This window comes from Bos indicus, chromosome 4 (assembly GCF_029378745.1).
Source record: "Bos indicus isolate NIAB-ARS_2022 breed Sahiwal x Tharparkar chromosome 4, NIAB-ARS_B.indTharparkar_mat_pri_1.0, whole genome shotgun sequence".
Taxonomy (NCBI): domain Eukaryota; kingdom Metazoa; phylum Chordata; class Mammalia; order Artiodactyla; family Bovidae; genus Bos; species Bos indicus.
In genome coordinates this window covers 77187270-77197269 of record NC_091763.1, presented here as the reverse complement: position 1 = coordinate 77197269, position 10000 = coordinate 77187270, and the positions used below count along the sequence as shown (strand labels likewise).

The 10000-nt window shown below is 41.1% G+C and overlaps 1 long non-coding RNA gene and 1 other non-coding gene across 3 annotated transcripts; both read left to right on the top strand.

Moving 5' to 3' along the window:
- The first annotated feature begins 28 nt into the window (after positions 1-28).
- On the top strand, positions 29-8794 carry LOC109557538 (uncharacterized). Of its 2 annotated transcripts, none has more exons than XR_002180554.2 (3): positions 29-157; positions 2286-2526; positions 6696-8794. It is a non-coding gene; the product is annotated as an uncharacterized lncRNA (long non-coding RNA). The 2 variants fall into 2 exon arrangements; XR_011566280.1 differs by having other exon boundaries at positions 29-1861.
- On the top strand, positions 1210-1282 carry TRNAG-UCC (transfer RNA glycine (anticodon UCC)). The gene has a single exon. It is a non-coding gene; the product is annotated as a tRNA-Gly (tRNA).
- Positions 8795-10000: the final 1206 nt, after the last annotated feature.

The following is a 10000-nucleotide window of genomic DNA, read 5'->3' as shown; positions in this document are numbered from 1 at the left end:
GTCCCACCCTCTCAGATGAGCCTCTCAGGGTCTCCCCTTTACCCACTTCCCAAAGTGACCAAGGCCGGAGGGCTGGGCCAGCCAGCGACCTGCCGAGAGTTTCCCACACAGCCTCGGCTGCAGGAGCTACCAGGCCCAGGAGAAGAGGGAGACTCAGGTGGGTCTGGACACTGGCCCTCCGAAACTCTACCACCCCTACCCGCCACCCCAGATCCCAAGCCTCAGACCCCTACTCTCCTCAGTGCCCTCTTGGGTCCAGGCCAGCTCTGGCTAGGGCACACCCTTGCACTGTCATCCTTAGCAACTGTTGTTAATTAATATTAACAATCCGATAACAGAGGGGGCAGTGGGGAGTGGAGTGACGCAGGGACAATAGTCTCCTCCTGCGGGTAGAGGGGACGGCCCAGCTCGCTGGCGTCTGACAGCGCACAGAGATCCCAGGGCTGAGAGCCACAGCCTTGCTCTTCAGCCCTGGCCCCCTCCCTTATGTCCCTTGCCTGGGTCTGTCCCCACCCACCGTGGAGGGGGCCGAGTGTTTCTGGGAGACCCAGGCGAGCAGCCCCACCCTCCATGGGCCCAGGTACTCTGCACTCACCCCTGCTCCCTCCAGATAGGCATCTCTGAAGGCTTCCTTGGGCTCACTATCACCAGAATGGGCCAGACCTTGGCCCCCATGCCAAGGCTGAGCTGATAAGGGCAGCCTATGGAGACTAATCTCCCCTGTGGCCACCTGCCAGAGGCAGTAGCAGGAAGGAACCTGCTATCTCCCTGGTCTTGTGTTTGTTTCATGGACGCTGGCCTGACTCAGAGGGAGCTACGGGGGAAGACAGAAGCCAAGAGGAAGGGAACCAGACGCCAAGGGGGGGATGCGGGGGCAGGAGCAGACAGATCCCTAAACCTGGAATCAGCCACAGTGGAGAGGAGAGTCAATGGCCCAGGGCCTGCCTGTGTGCAGTGACTTCCCTCCGGCATCTCCCTGGCCCTGCCCCCACACACCCTGACCGGCAGATGCTGAGGACTCCAGCCCACAGCTATGGGCTCTGTTCTCTTTCCTAGATGTCTTCCCTGAGAAGGAGATGCTGAGACAGGGATTCCAGTATGAATAGTTGATTTGGAAGGTGATCCCAGAGGGCAGTACCAGATAGCAAGGATGAGCCAGGACATGGAAAGAATTGACCAGGGTGCATTGAAGAGTGGGCTCTTGAGACTTCCCTGGTGGTCCAGTGGTTAAGACTCTGCACGTCCATTGCAGGGGGCATAGGTTCAATCCCTAGTCAGGGAACTAAGATCCCACACGCTATGCTTTACAGTCAAAAAAAAAAAAAAAAGAGTAGGCTCCCACGTGGGCATCTGTATGCCCACAGAGATCCGCTGGGAAATGGCGGGGAGACTGCCCCAGAGGGTGTGGGCTTGTCCATCATTTTCTTTGGTTGCTGGTTGAGGACACTCCCTGCAGATTCAGTCTCAGGCCCCCCCCTGCCATGTGTGGAGCCCCCAGGCACACCCCCTCGATCTAGTTCGTTCCCAGCGGGAGACCCATAGAGACGGAGCCCAGATGTACGGTATCTGCAGTCTTCTCTGAGACACACACAGGGTGAGAGCAGTACCAGCCAGTTCTGAGTTACAGAGGAAAACGCTCAGCCACAGACGCACCACCAGGCTCCCTGTGCATGTGGGGTCTCTGAGGTCACGCCCTGGGGCACAGACTTCAGTTGTGACCACAGTTCCTGTACACTCCTGTATCCCACTTTATCTCCTGACTTTTAACACAGACTCAACGCTTCCTTTACTCTCTGACTAGCACATGTGTCACTGGGTTGTGTCCCACAGTGATGGATCGTCTGCTTTCCTCGTGCCAAAGGTCAGGCTGCTTCCAATAAACAAGTTTTGGGTGACTATCTTCTTGCCTAACTCTGTTTCCTCTATTTCATGTTTACCTTCCTTAATCCGGGATTCTAGAGATGAGATTGGAGTGTTAAAGAGTACCAAGTTTACAACCCTAAGCACACAGAGTTCATCAGCTTTCTCCTTGGGCTAATCTAATCGAGGATATATTGAGTAATTATCCTGATAATTACTGATCGGTGCTGATTGGTTCTGGTTGGTGTCTGGTGATGGTAGACACCCATGAATTTCCCCAGGTCTGTGATTCTTCTCACTGACACCAGCAAAAATCAAAAATGCCAAATCACTAGCCTCATCGATCTGTTCGATCTGTTATCAAGATTTACACATTTAATAACTGTAGAAAGATGCCTCATTTTCAATTTTCCTTTATTACTAAGGGGATTGAATATGTTTGAGCAGTAGCAGAGAGAGAACTGGAACTGAACACCATCCCTAAGCTCAGGAGGTGGCAAGGACGGCCCTCCTGCAGTCAGGGATGCCTGGCAGACTCAGCTCCCCTCACTGACTGGCCGCTGTGCATCCCAGGAGCCTGCAGAGGGTCTACAGTCTGGGCTGAGAGGTCAAGGTATGACTGCAATGCTCTACTGGTCACTGGTCCAGGCCGTGGCACCTGGATAGGTACGTGTGCTATGCTCTGACTAGCAGGGATGTGAACAGCCTTTGGTAATTTCTGGCTCCTGGGGGGTAACCAGCCTGCAGGTTAAGATTTCAAGCCTGGTCATCTTGTGGAGCTTTCATCTTTGCCATCAGATCCTGATTCTATTTGGTGAAGGGCTGTGTTTATAGTCCAGGTGAAAGATGCTATTCCCTGCTCTCCCAGCCTCCTTTGCAACCAGCAGTGGTCCCGTGATCCTGTTCTGCCCAATGTGAAGACTTCTTTTAAAAAAAAATTAATTTTTGAGCAGTCTTATGTTTACAGAAAAACCAAGCAAACACAGCTTTATAAATCTTTTAATTAAAAAAAATGTTTTTAACTAAGCAGAAGGTATCAGTTCCCAGATGCCCCTTTATCCCTTCAAAAGTTTCATCTATTATCAACATCCGGCATTAATGTATGGCACATTTGTTGCGATCAATGAGCTAATATTGACATATTATTATTCACTGAAGTCCATAGCTCACCTTCGAGTTCCCTCTTGGTATTGCACATTCTATGGGATTTGACAAATGTATAATGACATGTATCCACCACCATAATATTATACAGAATAGTGTCTTGGCCTAAAAATCCCCTTGGTATGCTCCACCTATTCATCCTTCCCTCTCCCCAAATCCAAACTGCTGAAAACCACAGCTCTTTGTGCATACATTTTTCCTACTGAAGTATAGTTGATTTGCAATGTTGTGACAATCTCTGCTGTATAGCAAAGTGACTCAGTTATACACACATACATGCTATGCTAAGTCGCTTCAGTCGTGTCCAACTCTGTGCGACCCCATAGACGGCAGCCCACCAGGCTTCCCCGTCCCTGGGATTCTCCAGGCAAGAACACTGGAATGGGTTGCCATTTCCTTCTCCAATGCATGAAAGTGAAAAGTGAAAGTGAAGTCGCTCAGTCGTGTTCAACCCTCAGCGACCCCATGGACTACAGCCTTCCAGGCTCCTCCATCCATGGGATTTTCCAGGCAAGAGTACTGGAGTGGGGTGCCATTGCCTTCTCCGACACACACACACACACACATATATATATATATTCTCTTCCATTGTGGCTTATCACAGGAGGTTAGATATAGTTCCCTGCGCTATACATTAGAACCTTGTTCATCCATTCTAAATGTCATAGTTTACATCTGCTAACCCCGAACTCCCGGTGCATCCCTCTGCCTCTCCCCTTGGCAACCACAAGTCTATTCTCTGTCTGTGAATCTGTTTCTATTTTATACATGGGTTCATGTGTGCCATCATTTTAGATTCCACATTTAAGTGATATCATATGATATTTGTCTTTCTGACTTCACTTAGTATGATCATCTCTAGTTGCATCCATGTTGCTGCAAATGGCATGATTTCCTTCTTTTTCACGGCCGAGTAGTGTGTATACCTTTTTTATGGTTCATGAAATACACAGAACAAAATTTACCATCTAACCATTTTTAAGTGTACAGTTCAGAGGTATTAAATACATTAAATATAAATAAGTGCTACCATCAACATCATTTATCCTCTTAACTCATTTCTCCCTGTAAAACTGAACTTCGATATCATGAAACATTGGCACCCAATCTTCCCCTCCTCCCAGCCTCTGGCAACCAGCATTCTTTCTGCCTTTATAAATCTGACTACTCTAACTACCTTATATGAGTAGAATCATACAGTGTTTGTCTTTTTGTTACTGGTCTATTTTCCTTAACACAATGTCCTCAAGATTCATCTATCTTATAACATATTGCAAAATTTCCTTCTTTATTAAGACTGAATAACAGTCCTTGTATGTATACACCCATATTTTGCTTACCCATCCGTCAAAGGACACTTGCTTCCACTTTTGGGCTATTATGAATAATGCTACTGTGAACACGGATGTACAACATCTCTTCCAGACTCTGCTTCAGTTCTTTGGAGAATATACCTAGACATGGAATTATGGGACCATATGGCAGTTCTATTTTTTATTTTTTGAGGACCCACCATACCTTTTTCCACAGCAGCTATACCATTTTATGTTACCACCAACAGTGCACAAGTGTTCTAATTTGTCCATTTCTTTGCCAACGCCTGTGATTTTCTGGTTTTTTGATAGTACCCATCCTAAATGGGTGTGAGGTGGTATCCCGTTGTAGTTTTGATTTTCAATTCCTTTATGAGCATCTTTTCATATACTAATTAGTCATTCATATATTTTCTTTGGAGAAACATCTATTCAAGTCCTTCACCAATTTTTTAAATAGGTTGTTTTTTTGTTTTGTTTTTTGATGTTGAGTTTTAAGAGCTCTTTCTATATTCTGCATGTTAATCTTTTGTCAGATATATCATTTGCAAATGTTTTCTCCCATCCTGTGGGTTGTATTTTTACTATGTTGACAGTGACTTTTGATGCAAAAAGTTAATTTTCATGACGTCAATTTCGTTTACTCTTCCTTTTGCTAAGTGTGCTGCTAGTGTCACACCCAAGGAATCATTGCCAACTCCAGTGTTATAAAAACTTTGTCCTATATTTTATTCTAAGAGTTTTGTAGTTTTTCAGCTCTGAAGTTTAGGTCTTTGGTCTCTTGCGTATATGGTATTAGTGTGGGTCTGACGTCTTTCTTTTGTAAGGGGATATCTAATTTTCCCAGCATGTGTTGAAAAGACTGTCCATTCCCCCGAATGGACAATGGGGGAATGGACAGTTTTTCCATTGAATGGTCTTGGTCTTCTTATCAAAAAATCATTTGACCATACATGCAGGTGTTTATTTCTGAGCTTTCTTTTCTATTCTATTCTATTCTCTGGCTTTATGCCAATACTATGTTGCTTTGCTTACATAGTTTTGTGATAATTCTTTAAATCAGGAAGTGTAAGTGCTCTGTCTCTGTTCTTTGTCAAAATTGTTTTAGCTGTTGAGGTTCCAATATAAATTTTAGGGTGTGTTTTTCTCTTTCTGTGAAAGCTATCATTGGACTTTTGATACAAATTGCACTGGATCTGTACATTGCTCTGGATAGTATCGACACCTTAACAATATTGTCTTCCGACCCATGAACACTGGAAGTTTTTCAATTTATTTACATCATCTTCAATTTCTTTCAGTGATGTTTTGTTGTTTTCGGTGTATGAGTCTTTCACCTCCTTTTTACTAAAGAAGGTAATTCCTTGGTATTGCATTCTTTTTGATGCCATTATAGATGGAATTGTTTTTTGAATTGTGTGTACAGAATTGTGTCATGTACGGAGATTATGGGTTGACTTTGTATACTGCAACTTTACTGAATTCATTTATTAAGTTCTAACAAGTATTTTTGTGTAATCTTTAGGGTTTTCTACATATAAGATCATATTATCTGCAAACAGTGATCATTTTACTTCTTCCTTTCCAATCTGGATGCCTTTTATTTCTTTTTCTTGCCTAATTACTTTGACTAGAACTGCCAGAACTATGTTGAAAAGAAGTGATTAAAGTGAGTATCCTTGCCATGTTTCTGACCTTAGAGAAAAAGCTTTCAGTCTTTCATCACTGAGTACACTGTTGGCTGTGGGTTTTTCCATATATGACCTTTATTGTGATGAAGTATTCCTTCTAGTCCTCATTTACTGAGTGTTTTCTTTTTAAATCATGAAAACATATTGGATTTTGTGAAATTCTTTCCTGCATCAATTGAGATGATACAGTGGGTTTATTTCCCTTCATTTCGTTGATGTGGCATATTAAATTGATTGATTTTAGTATGTTGAAACATTTTTCCATTTAACAAGTAACTCTCACTTGGTCATGCTGTATAATTTTTTTTAACACGCTGCTGAATTCTGTTTGCTCATATTTTGTTGATGATTTTTGCCTCAGTTTTCATGAGGGATATTGTTCTGTAGTTTTATCTTCTACCTTTGTCTGGCTTTGGTGTCAGGGCAATGCTGTTCTCATAGAATGAGTTGGAAAATGTTCCTTCCTCTTTGATTTTTTGGAAGAATTTGAGGAGTATTAGTGTTCATTCTTAAAATGTCTGGTACAATTCACCAGTGAAGCTGTCAGGTCCAGAACTTTTCTTTATTAGGAGATATTTTATTATGCTTCAATCTGCTTACTAGTTTTAGGTCTATTCAGATGATCTGTTTCTTTATAATTTATTCTTGGTAAATTTTGTGTTTCTAGGAATTTGTTCATTTTATATTTCTCTAATTTGTTGGCATACAATTGTTCACATCATGAGAAACGCTGGGCTGGAGGAAGCACAAGCTGGAATCAAGATTGCCGGGAGAAATATCAATAACCTCAGATATGCAGATGACACCACCCTTATGGCAGAAAGTGAAGAGGAACTCAAAAGCCTCTTGATGAAAGTGAAAGTGGAGAGTGAAAAAGTTGGCTTAAAGCTCAGCATTCAGAAAACGAAGATCATGGCATCCGGTCCCATCACTTCATGGGAAATAGATGGGGAAACAGTGGAAACAGTGTCAGACTTTATTTTTCTGGGCTCCAAAATCACTACAGATGGTGACTGCAGCCATGAAATTAAAAGACGCTTACTCCTTGGAAGGAAAGTTATGACCAACCTAGATAGCATGTTCAAAAGCAGAGACATTACTTTGCCAACAAAGGTCCGTCTGGTCAAGGCTATGGTTTTTCCTGTGGTCGTGTATGGATGTGAGAGTTGGACTATAAAGAAGACTGAGCGCCGAAGAATTGATGCTTTTGAAGTGTGGTGTTGGAGAAGACTCCTGAGAGTCCCTTGGACTGCAGGGAGATCCAACCAGTCCATTCTGAAGGAGATCAGCCCTGGGATTTCTTTGGAAGGAATGATGCTAAAGCTGAAACTCCAGTACTTTGGCCACCTCATGTGAACAGTTGACTCATTGGAAAAGACTCTGATGCTAGGGGGGATTGGGGGCAAGAGGAGAAGGGGACAACAGAGGGTGAGATGGCTGGATGGCATCACTGACTCGATGGACGTTGAGTCTCAGTGAACTCCAGGAGTTGGTGATGGACAGGGAGGCCTGGTGTGCTGCGATTCATGGGGTTGCAAAGAGTTGGACACGACTGAGCGACTGATCTGATCTGATCTGAATTGTTCACTGTACTCTCTTATACTTTATTTCTGTAGAATTTGTAGTAATGTCCCCACTTACATTTTTAAAATTTTATAATTGCAGTCTTCCTTCTTCCTTTTCTTGATTCTAACCAATGTTTGTCAATTTTGTTGATGCTTTTAAAGAACCAATTTCTAATTTCATTAATTTTCTATACAGTTTTTCTATTCTTCATTTCATTTATCTCTGCTCTAATCTTCATTATTTCCTCCCTCCTGCTAGCTTTGGGTTTAGTTTGTTCCTCTTTCTCTAATTCTTTATGTTGTAAAGTTAGACTATCAATTTGCAATCTTTCTTGTTTACAACTATAAATACCTTCTTAACACCACTTTCACTGCATCACATGGGTTTTAGTATATTGTGTTTTCATTTCATTCATCTCTAATTATTTTCTAATTTCTCTTGTGATTTGTTTTTTGAGTGATTGATTGTTTAAGAGTTTAAAAATTAAGTACAGTTTCCACAAGTTTACAAATTTTCCAGTTTTCCTTCTATTATTTATTTCTAAATTCATTCAGTTTTGATCAGAGGATATATATCACATTATATCTATCTTTTCAAATGTTGAGACTTTGTGACCTAATTCCATTGTATTTGAAAAAAACTGTGAATTTTAAAGAGTGTGTATTGTGTTGTTGTTGGGCACAGTGTGCTGTATTTGCCTGTTAGATCTAGTTGGTTTAACATGTTGTTCAAGTCCTCTATTTCCTTACTATTGAGAGTGAGATATTGAACTCTCCTACTATTATTGTAGAACTTTGTTTCTCACTTTAATTCTGTCAAGTTCTGCTTCATAGATTTTGATGGTCTGCCATCAGGTGCATGTTTATATAAAATTATTTTTCTTATATTGAATCTTTTATTAATATACAAGGTTCTTCTTTGTCTCTTGTAAACTTTTTTATTTAAAGTCTATTTTGGGGAATTCCCTGGTGAACCTGTAGTTAAAACTCTGTGCTCCCAATGCAGAGAGCCTGGGTTCGATCTCTGGTCAAGAAACTAGGTCCCACATATCATAACTAAGAATTCAAATGGTGCAACTAAACATTTTACATGCTTCAACGAAGATCAAAGATCCCCATCCTACAACTAAGATCCAGTGCAGCCAAATAATTAAATATTTTTAAACGTTTAGTTTCTTAAAAAATATATTCAAGAAGGCAATGCGGGGGGGGGGGGGGGGTGCGAGTGAAGGTACAAAGAACTAAAGGAAATTAGGAAAAAATGTATTGACAAAATTATAATATCAACAAAGAGAAAATCTAAAAAGAAACCAAAAGGAAATTCTGAAGCTTGAAGTATAATAACTGAAATGAAAAATCCATTAGAAGGGTTCAACAGCAGATGTAAGTAAGCAGAAGAAATGATCAGTGGACTTGAATACAGAACAGAAATAAAAAAGCTTGAGACAAAACTGACAAGACTATGAGACTTTAGGACACTATCAAGCAAAGCAACATATATATTATGGGAGTCCAAGGAAGAGTAGAGAGAAAAGGGAAGAAAGAGTATTTGAAGAAATAATGGCCAAAAACTTCCCAGATTTTCTCAAAGATATAAATCATTGCTTCAAGTAGAATAAACATAAAGAGATCCATACCAGGGTACACTATATATAATCAACTGTCAAAGGCCAAAGGCAAAGAGATAACCTTGAAGGCAGCAAGAGAGAAGTGACGCATAATGTATAAATTTGCTTCAGTAAGATTATAAAGTGATTTCTCATCAGAAACTTTGGAAGCCAGAGGCAGTAGGTATTACTTGTTTAAAGTCCTGAAAGAAAGTAACATCAATAATACTATATATATCATAATTACCCTTCAATAATAAGGAAGAAATTAAGAAATTCCTAAATAAAAGCTGAAAGAGTTCATTACCACTAGATCTGCCCTACATGAAATACTAAAGGGAGTTCTTCAGGTTGAAATGAAAGGACACAGAACTCAAAGATACTTAAAGAAATATAGGTCTCTGGTAAAGTAAATATATGTGCAAATATAGAAGCCAGTATTATTGCAACTTTGGTTTGTAACTATATTTTTAAATTTGCTACATGATTTAAAAGACAAATTCATGGAAATTATAATTTGATTTGTATTGGTCAAACACTGTAAGAAGATGTTATTGGTGACATCAGTAATATAAAGTGAAGATGAACTTGTATAGGAATAGAGCTTTGTATTCTTTGACATTGTTATCATCAGTTCAGATTAGATAGTTGTATTTTAGGATTTGAGAGCTGACTCATTTGAAAAGCCCCTGATGCTGGGAAAGATTGAGGGCAGGAGGAGAAGGGAACGACAGAGGATGAGATGGTTGGATGGCATCACCAACTCAATGGAAATAGGTTTGGGTGGACTCCGGGAGTTG